Genomic DNA, 9,517 nt, shown 5'->3' with positions numbered 1-9,517 from the left:
AGAAGATAATTCCTGGGAAAGATTTCACCTAAACTTCGTAAGCTCTAGCAATTATGTCAACGACTTAAACTCCGAAATAGAAAACAACAGCCGGAATCTAATTTGGATGGCTCAGGTTGAAACGAGCTGAAACTTTAATTCACCAACACTCAGAGAGATTACTAAAAATAAAAACAACTAAATGCTATGTTATATTAAAGGATATAATGGGGTTCAAAGAGAAAACTATTAAGCTGGGTTTATTGAAATCAGACTATTTATAGACTAACTCCCCCTGAGTTTGCCAATAGCTTTGCATTTTCCTTTGAAGTAGAGAATCTCCTTCACAAGCCTCAGGTCCGGGCCCAGCTACGCACAACTTAATAGAACGCATAATTATTGGGGATTAAAAGTAAAATTTGTTTCAAGTCCCTAATATTATGGATTGTTTGTTACTTCTTAAGACTGAAGGAGGACAAAAAAAGATGAGTGGCCAATAGAACACAGATTAAAGGGTGAGATTTACTATGCTAATTTCCTAATAACTTGATAGTCAAGACTACACTTGGGTATGAGTTGGATTTGCATAGTAGCTGGGGAAAACCTTTAATTTGGCACCCAAATAGGAAACACCAGAGACATTCTGAAGCCAGCTTGTTTTAGTGTGAGTCTGAAATGTCCCTCATGGGCTCCTGTTGTTAATGCTTGCCCTTCAGACTATGATACTCTGAAGGTGATGAAGTATATTTCTGGGTCAGACTGACTGGGAGGAGGTGGCTACTCAAGGCCTCTGAAGGTCACTCCATGCCCTGGTTTCAACCTGTAGTCCCTGCGTCATATCTGTTGAAAGTCAACAGTTGTATTCCCTCATCCATTCTTTGCCCACTATGATGACTAAAATTTGTGAAACTGGAAGGAAAGCAAACCTTTCTTCCCTGAAATTGTTTCTATGGGGTATTCTGTGATACCTTCATAGTGGTGAGAAAATAACTAAAGCACATCTCTAGTTTTTTTTCTCTTTGTTACACCAGTCAACACAGGACTCAGAAAACTTTAACACACATGCACACACAGAGGCACACGTGCTCATCACACATGAACACACAGACACACATGTATGCACCTGGCCAACTTCAGGTTCATCCTGCCTTCCCTTGGGATTTCCCAGCTTTGACATGTTCCTCTGCACACATGCACACCAACATGGATCTCTTCAGGTGGTAGGATCTCTAGAGTTGATGTTTGTTTGTTTGAGGCTTTTGGATTTAGGATTTTCATTGTTTTTTGTTTCCTTTCCTTTCATTTGTGTCTTCCCCGTATATATCTTTTCTGCATTTATTTTACCTATATTGTGTTTCAGAACTACTATCTTTAACAGTCCATTCTTAGATCAGATAAGTGATTTATCTTGCACTGGGGAACCAGCCTAAGAGTGAGCAAGCTTGAATTTCGGGTTGGCTTTGTATTTTGGTAAGGTCTGAATGTACTATTCTGGCAGCCAGTGATGGTAAAGCCAGTGGCACTTGGACTGGGTGGGTACTCAAGGAGAATAGTTATCAGATGGAATGGATTTTGCAAAGACCACCATGGATTTATGCCTCACAGTTCGGCACTTATTTATCCCATGAATTTCCAGCCCTTCATAGATATAAAGTACCTAAATCTATAGGAACAAATTATACACAATTCTTCTTAAGTTTGGCTTAAGACAGAAGATAAAAAGAAAGTGTATAAATAAATGGTAATTCTGAAATTAGGGAAGAGTGGTTTCTCTCTAGCATATTGAAAAACTGGGTTCAAAATATAAGAGAAACCCAAAGGTAAGTGTGTGTGTGTGTGTGTGTGTGTGTGTGTACGTGTAAATGTTTATGACATTTATGGGTATAAGTATATATGTTATCTTTTACTGTGGCAGAAAGCAAGCCTAAATTTTAATGATTTATAAAATAAAATATTTTTTACTCATAGCTGTTATTGGCTGTGGCGATTGAATTGATATAAAATTCTAGATAATGAAAACTTATCTACAGTGAGAAAAAGATTAATGATTAGACACAGATGGTAGAGTAGGAAGAAAAAAGAACATGAAAAGCCTTAGAGGTGAAGAATGTTACTTATCCTGGTTGTGTTATAGCTTCACGGGTATATAACTATATCAGAGCTCATTAAACCATACCCTTGTCTTAGAAGCAGTTTACAGCCTTTCAATTATGCCATAATAAACCATTTTTTTTAGTATGTCATTTTGAAGATTGCAAGGAAAAGATCATTTCAAACATGAAAACAGCACAAAGTAAGACAAGCACTGGTTACCTGCTAAGATCTTTCCAGTGTTATTCTTACTATTACTGAAACAGATGTCACTGAATCATTGACAGCATCAGACATAATCCAATTGGCAAAGATCTACTTTTTACTCTTTGAGATAACTGCATCCCTATGTCACCACTCCACCATGGCAGAATTGACAAGATTGGGAACAAAGCCGTAAGACTAACTGACCATGGTACATTTTTTCATGTCTTCATTTTGCGATCAGAAAGATACATTAAGATAGTGAAGGCCATTGTCTCTACTGAGGAAGGCTTTTGATCCTCTGTAAAGGACGTGGTAACTGAGGATCACTGAGCTCCAGTTTCAGCCCCAATTGTGTCTGTTCATTCGCCTGGAGTGCTGACCGGAACTCACTAGTTTCTTAACTGCATTTTAGCCTGTGTGAAGATTCAAAGAGAAATTTTCTTAAGTTGGATCAGATGAGGTATTGTCTTCATATTAAAAAAAAATTTAAGAAAATGCAGCACTTTGCATAGTGTGCTCACTGAGGGTTCGAAGTCAAATGTGTTTCTAGGTATTAGGCTTAGGGAAAGGGCTAAGGGAGGTGGGAAAGCAGTGTGCTTCACCAGGATCTGCTTAAACCAGGCGGGAGAGTCAAGATCGCAAGTTTGCCTACCTGCTTTGTTGGCCTGAATTCTGTTATTAATGTGTAAAAAGCATAGACTTTACTCACCTACCAAACCACTCATATAGACAATTTTTTCACACATTAAATATGTGTAAATCTATGTAACTAACAGTCAAATGAAAAAAAAAAAAAGAAAATAATTCCAAATCCAGAAACTTCCCTTATGCTCCATCCCAGGGAACATTTTTTTTAATCCAAATTAATCATTCTTCTAACAAGTAATATCACACATTAAAATTATGATATAATATATTTCTTTGACAACTGGCTATTTCAGTTGTTATATTGTCCATATAATAATCAGTACATGTTATGTTACCTGTACTGTTACACATAGACTGTTCACTATTTCTGATACTTTACTGCACACATGTGCTACCATGCCATAGTTTATTAATTTTATTATTTTGTTTCTGATGGGCATTAAGATTTTCTTCTACCTTTAGGACTTTGCAAATAGTATGACTATAAATATCCACATTCATGTGCACATGCCAAGTATTTACATAAGAATGGGGTGGTTTGGTCCTAGGGTGCATGTATTCAGTTTTACTAGATATTGCCAGATTTAAAACAAAATGACTGCTTGAATTCATCCTTCTACCAGAAGTGAATGAGAATTGTATTTGTTCCATACTTATGTCAACACTTGGATTTTTCAAACTTTTCATTTTAGCCTTTGTGGGGTACATTAGTTCCTTTTCTTATTGTTGTTGTTAAATACCTCATATAAAGCACCTAAAAGGGAGATGGGTTAATTCTGACTTACAGTGCAGAGGGATGCAGTCAGTCATGACGTTGAAGACATAGAATGGGCAGCAGCTTGGTCTCTGGTACCAACCTGGAATCAAAGAAAAGAGAATACTCAGTGAAGTTTCTCCTTTCTCTAGTTTTATTCAGTCTGCGACCCTGACCTGGTGTCACCCATATTCAAGGTAGGTCTTTCATCTTAAGTTAAACCTATCTATCAACACCTTCACAAGCCACTTGAAGATGCTTAAGAAACGCCCTAGGTGTTTTTAATCCAATTAAATTGATAGTGGTGGCCCTTGCTTCATAGGATATTATTGAAGATTGGAATGGAGACATTGGATAACTTTTGATACATTCACTGATCATACTCTTAGCCCTTTTGTGAATTGCTCTTTTAAACCTTATTTCCCCATTAAACATTTTCCAATTAATTTTGAGTGTGAATCTCTTAATTAAATCATGTATTGCAAATGTCTTCCTACATTCTGTAGCTGGTCATTTGATGTTTAAGTTTAGAGTTAGCAATAGTTGTTAAATTGTTTAATTTAATAAATGCTCCTCTTTAAATCATTTTCTGTGGTTAGGAATTTTAAAAGAAGCCTTGTTTAGTCTAGATTATGAAGTCATAGTCCTGTGCTTTATCAAGTAATCAGAAATTATGTTATTCATGTTCAGATCCACAGCCCAGTTAGAACTGAGCTTGGCACGAAGTCACGTGTTTTCCCACGTTCTTTTCTAATTAACCTTAAATGTTTTTCTGAAAGCCAGAGAAGATGACTTTAGTCCCATTTCTTTAAAGAGATTCTTTTTTCTATGTCCATTGAGAATGTGGGTGTTAGGTTTTGTAACTCATTGACTTGTTTCATCTGCCTGCCTGTTTCTTCTGAATTCACAACACTCTGTTCTAACTGTTGAAGCTTTTCACTTTTCTGGTGTCTCTGAGCCACTCCCCACCCCCACACCCCACTCCCGCTCTCTCCCTCAATTTGTTGTAAGTTCTTCTGGGCCTTATACTTTCTGTATTATTTTTAAAACCAAACGTTGTTTCCAACAAGAAGAAAAACAAAATAAAAGTCACCTGGAAATTAAAGACTGTTGTGTATTGAAAGGAATAACTTGTAGCAGAAGTGAAGTCTGAAAACATGGATTCCCTAGTCTGGGACACAGTCACTTCATTTCCTTCCTTGAGTCTTCTAAAATTAATCTCAGGAAACAGGATCCAGTGTAGGAGTCCCACCCACATTTGTTAGATCTATTCTTAAATTGCTGTGGCCAATAGCATTTTTGTAGCTTTCAAATGAACCTATGTAAAACGATACACAGATGCTTAATTTATTTCTCCATGTTGATCTTGAACTGAGTGCTATGATCAAACTAGATTATTTCCTTAGTTTCTTTTTTATTTCCTTGGACTATTATATAACCACAAAGATTTTGTATAAATAAATTCAATTTGTTCATGTTTTCAAATTCTTAAATCTTATTTTCAGAGCTACATTCATGTCTTAGATTTGGTCACATATTGACTACAAATAAAAATATCTCTTCCACCTGTAGGATGAGACTGCAAACATTTTTCATACATCACTTTCAGGTTAAAATATTACTATTACTAACGTTTATTAAGTATAATGATTAAAGTCACCCTCCCCATTTTTTGAAGTAAATCTATTGGTTTTGTTTTTGTTTATTTTTTTGTTTGTATAGTGAGTCCTATTGATTTGATTTTTAATGTTAAGCCAAGCATATAATTTTAACTAAAATCAAATTTCAGTTATAAATTATTCATAGATAGTTATTTAAAGCTGGTTAATATTTCATTGAATTTTTATGCTTATAATTTATTAATCCATAATCTTTTCATGTGATTATCAGAAATATATGTCAAAAGCATTGTACTATCATATAAGTAAAGCACTATATAATATACTTTATTTTTCTTATCTTCTTAAGAATTTGGTATGTTTCCATTTCTTTAAACTATTTGACCATGTAGTCTAAAATTTTAATTTTGTTTACGTATTAGTTTTAAAATATCTGATTTTTAAATAGTTGTAGTTTCTATACTAATATCATCTTTCCACTTTCACTAGAAGTAATGCTTTCTTTTCTCTAAATGTTCTGAAAACTAAACATGTTGTTTGTCTTTCTCTTGTGTAACTGCTCTCATTCTGTTAAGTTCACTCTCATCCTTCCTTCTTGTTTTCTTCACGAGGACTGCATTGTCCGTTCTCTAACACCTAGATTTTGATCCCCAAATAAGTAGTTTCTCTTTGTTGTGTTTTTAGATTTAATTTTAAAATAAATTTTAATATGAAGTGTCTGTAGGAGCAAGCACATGCCATGGTATTGTGTGAAACTCATGGACAGTTACCTTGAGTCCAGTCTTTCCTTCCACCTTGATCTGCTCTCGGGGCTCAAACTCCAGTCACCAGGCATGCTCAGCCATCTCCTCTACCCACTAAGCCACCTTGACATCCCTTCTAATTTGTTTCTCTAAGTATGGCTTTACTTTCATTTCATTAACTTGGGCAGATTGTCTTTCGCTGCCATCCACTTGGCAAGATTTAAAGCCAGAGTCACTAATAGCAATTTATAATTCTTCTGAATAACAACTTATCAGTCATTTATATGAAAATACTTAGACCAATGGGAATATTGGTTTTAGTCTGCCCACTCTACTAGTAAATAAGTCATTTTTTTCTTTATTTCATTTTTATGTTAATAAAATGGCTTATGAGTGATGTCTCTTTACCCTTTCATTACAAATAAACATAGATATCTTGGTTGTAACCATTTTACTAGTAGATACAGAACTAGACAGTAAAGTTCTCCAGCCTAAACTTTATTGTCGTTTTCATGCGTACTCTGTACACCTAACTAATGCCTTAATGTCATTATAGCTAAAGTGAACAGTGTATTTAATATGTTCTTATATATTTTAGACAACAGATTCCATAAAAGCTTATTTAATATGTTTTACTGGCAAAAGTTTGAGCCAATAGCTTCCTCATTTCTATGTAGAGAGAATATCTTGGGTATTGTATGGAGGCATCACCTGTCAATTAAAAAGCCTACATATGGCCTATGGCTTAGGCAGGAAATAGAAGGCAGGACATCCAGAAGGAAAAGAATTCTGGGAAAGAGCCAGGCACAAGACGATTCACCCGAGATGTGAGGAGCTGGACGTGTGGTTTCTGAGCACAGGTATCCAACCAGCCACGTTGCAAAGTGTAGATTAAAATAAATAAATAAATGGGTTATCTCAAGTCATGGTTCTAGTCAGAGAAGAGCCTAGCTATATAGGCAAGGCATTTGTAAGTATATTTTGAGTCTAGGAGCATGAAAGGAAGCATGGGAGGAAGAACGGGGCATAACTTCCACATTTCTAGCTCAGTAATAATATCCCTGACTTTTAAAATTAAAAAAAAAAAGAAAGAAAATTCATTTCTTAATCTCTCCATACAGGAGCACAAAGTCCCAAGATCTCTACATTAGCTCCCTCAAGTACTTCAGGAGTTCAAGTTATTAAATCAAAAGTTTTCTGTTCCCTACTGGTAATCAGAGAGGAATGAATACGGAGGGTGGGTGAAGAAAGCCCCCAAGTGTGGGTAAGCACATTTCCTGGAAATATCAAGAATGCCATCTGGGCTCAAATTTAAGTTTAGGCATCACAAGAGAAGGGTAGACTGTAAAACATCACTTGCCTCTTTTTCCAACTCAACCTGTTCCCCACTTCTTTTAAGAATAACCAGGTCTTTCGTATGGCGAGACCCTATGGAATGTGGCAAAGATGAGGCAGCCAGCGCTGCACAATTTGAACTTCATTGCCACACAGGCTGAAGACAGAGATGATGGCGCTGAGAAACATCAGAAAGCATGTAACATTTGTGAGGGAGCACAGTACCCAGTGAAGGGCTCTGAGCTTTTGCTGAGGCACAATAAGCATTACCACTCTGCAGTAAAGAGAGATGAGCAATCCTGTTCTCCAAAGAGAAAAATACATCTCTGCATGTGCCAAGTACTTAGCATTATGGATAGCATCTGCCCAGGCTCTTATCATAATGTAAATTTGTCTTCTATTCACTGACTTGAACAGAAACAAAATAATGCAGAAATGTGAATGAAGTAACACACACACACACAAATTTTATTATAAGCTGCATAGTAACCAGACTGCGTGGGTACAGGGAAGTTGAGGAGTAAAGAAAAAAAAAAAGAGGGCAATTTATCAACTTTATTATTTGTAACCCATATTGGAAAGCCAATCTGTTTATTAGTAATAAGGCAGATACTTCCTGGAATGGAAATTTTTGTAAAGCTGAGGCAACATAATCGGAGTTTACATAAAGTTCCTTATCTGGTTTGTATGAACTTGTTGACAAGATTGTTTGTCATCCCTTTTGGCTGAAATATAAAATGGAATTTTAGTCACCAGGCTCATAAAAACTGTATTATGCTGTAGTTTGGGGTTTTTTTTTTTTGTTTTTTTTGTTTTTTTTGTTTTTTTTTTTTTTTGAGTAGACACACTAGCAGTGATGTTCCGGGTGAATCAGCTTCAGATTTATCCTTTATATAAAGACAAGACTCGTATTTTTTTTTTTTTTCAAACTTGGTGAGACGTGCAGGTTCAGGTGATATAGAAGGTGTGGTGTGACAAAATGAACCCCAGAACTTCTAATAATTACGGGATTCTAACCAAAGTCCTTGATGAACTGAGGGCTGGCAATCCAAGTTGTACAGGTAGGTTTTACTGTCTTTAACTCCTTACATGGATGGCTTCCTCGGATGGATGACTTCGCTTCTAGAGAGCCTCTCCTAACTGCTTTTAAAGAGAGATGTGAACATCCCTAAGGTCCTTCCTTTAAAGGGGCAAAGCGTTAAACCGGTACCATAGAGTGTAGTGGATAGGAGCCCAGAAATTCTTCATTTTATAAGGATATAACCAGTGAAACAAGCCTAAGAAATAGTAGAAAGATCTTTTTACTGGTGAGGGATAAAAATAAAAATTGACATTGACGCAATATCAAGTGGCCAATAGAAAAAAAATCAGATTTTCAAATAATACTAGCTCTAGCATACTAAGTTCACAAAAATTGAGGGCCAGAGAAGTTGCAAACTGTAAGAAATAAAATGGGGGGAAAAAAACAAATTATGAAAGTCGGTGCATCTGCTGGAAATTTTATTTTCTAGCTATGGAAATGTTCTGCTTCTCTGTCTTTCTCTGTGTCTCTGTGTCTCAGTGTCTCTCTGCCTCTCTCTCTCTCTCTCTCTCTCTCTCTCTCTATATATATATATATATATATATATATATATATATATATATATATATCTACCTCCCTACCTCCCTTCCATTTGTTTGTTTTTTGGTTTGCCTTTGCTCTGTGAGGCAAACCCAGGGCTTCATACCTGCCAGGCAAATGTTCTACCACAGAACTGTATCCACACTCCCAGTTTTGAGGTCTGTCTTAGTAAGAGCTTTCTACTCGTGGTTTATACTTTTTGGTCAAATCTGGAGGTAGGAATGGTCTGTATTTTATAATAGTGATCTGAAGACAGCTGGCCTTGGGTGGTGCTACTAAAGTCTCCTATAGAGCCTATATTCTCCTTGTTTCCTCCCTATAGGCACAGTTTGATGACAGCTGGAGATCCCTACAGTGTCCAACACAGCATCCTTCAGTTTCTTTAAACATAGGTTCTAGATTTAAAGAGATGCCACATGTATTAGTCAGGGTTCTCTAGAGGAAGAAAATGGCTTACAGGCTACAGTCTTAATAGTCTATCAGTGGCTGTCTTCTGGAAAGGCCAAAGATCTGATAGTTT

The sequence above is a fragment of the Arvicanthis niloticus genome, chromosome 16 (assembly GCF_011762505.2).
Source record: "Arvicanthis niloticus isolate mArvNil1 chromosome 16, mArvNil1.pat.X, whole genome shotgun sequence".
NCBI classification, from domain to species: Eukaryota; Metazoa; Chordata; class Mammalia; order Rodentia; family Muridae; genus Arvicanthis; species Arvicanthis niloticus.
The sequence above is the reverse complement of the archived record's forward strand: the minus strand, read 5'-3'. Positions refer to the sequence as shown.